Source organism: Anopheles merus, unplaced genomic scaffold (genome assembly GCF_017562075.2).
Source record: "Anopheles merus strain MAF unplaced genomic scaffold, AmerM5.1 LNR4000887, whole genome shotgun sequence".
NCBI lineage: Eukaryota > Metazoa > Arthropoda > Insecta > Diptera > Culicidae > Anopheles > Anopheles merus.
In genome coordinates, this window is record NW_024428467.1 from 6,124 (window position 1) to 7,500 (window position 1,377).

Here is a 1,377-nt window from a genome sequence, read left to right on the forward strand (position 1 = left end):
TTGTGAGTTTTACTAAGAGAAACAGGTAATTGGCAGCGTTACCTATAATTCTTGATATGTGCGGGGAGTTCCTTAAGGTTCTTCCTCCCAGAGATCGTCACTATCTGGGACGTACATTAATTTGTACCTACATAGGCACACGCTTTTGTAGAGAGCATATCAAGACGTGAAGGGTTATGTTGGAGGTTGAGTGCGCTGCTTACCAAACTTTGAACGCGGTAACTTGTACTCGGCACCGACATGGACACTTCCAAACCCAAGGAATGAGTTGTGAGTTTTACTAAGAGAAATAGGTGATTGGCCGTTCTCACCTATAAGTCTTGATATGTGCGGGGAGTTCCTTAAGGTTCTTCCTCCCAGAGATCGTCACTATCTGGGACGTACATTAATTTGTACCTACATAGGCGCACGCTTTTGTAGAGAGCATATCAAGACGTGAAGGGTTATGTTGGAGGTTGAGTGCGCTGCTTACCAAACTTTGAACGCGGTAACTTGTACTCGGCACCGACATGGACACTTCCAAACCCAAGGAATGAGTTGTGAGTTTTACTAAGAGAAACAGGTAATTGGCAGCGTTACCTATAATTCTTGATATGTGCGGGGAGTTCCTTAAGGTTCTTCCTCCCAGAGATCGTCACTATCTGGGACGTACATTAATTTGTACCTACATAGGCGCACGCTTTTGTAGAGAGCATATCAAGACGTGAAGTGTTATGTTGGAGGTCGAGTGCGCTGCTTACCAAACTTTGAACGCGGTAACTTGTACTCGGCACCGACATGGACACTTCCAAACCCAAGGAATGAGTTGTGAGTTTTACTAAGAGAAACAGGTAATTGGCAGCGTTACCTATAATTCTTGATATGTGCGGGGAGTTCCTTAAGGTTCTTCCTCCCAGAGATCGTCACTATCTGGGACGTACATTAATTTGTACCTACATAGGCGCACGCTTTTGTAGAGAGCATATCAAGACGTGAAGGGTTATGTTGGAGGTTGAGTGCGCTGCTTACCAAACTTTGAACGCGGTAACTTGTACTCGGCACCGACATGGACACTTCCAAACCCAAGGAATGAGTTGTGAGTTTTACTAAGAGAAACAGGTAATTGGCAGCGTTACCTATAATTCTTGATATGTGCGGGGAGTTCCTTAAGGTTCTTCCTCCCAGAGATCGTCACTATCTGGGACGTACATTAATTTGTACCTACATAGGCGCACGCTTTTGTAGAGAGCATATCAAGACGTGAAGGTTATGTTGGAGGTCGAGTGCGCTGCTTACCAAACTTTGAACGCGGTAACTTGTACTCGGCACCGACATGGACACTTCCAAACCCAAGGAATGAGTTGTGAGTTTTACTAAGAGAAACAGGTAATTGGCAGC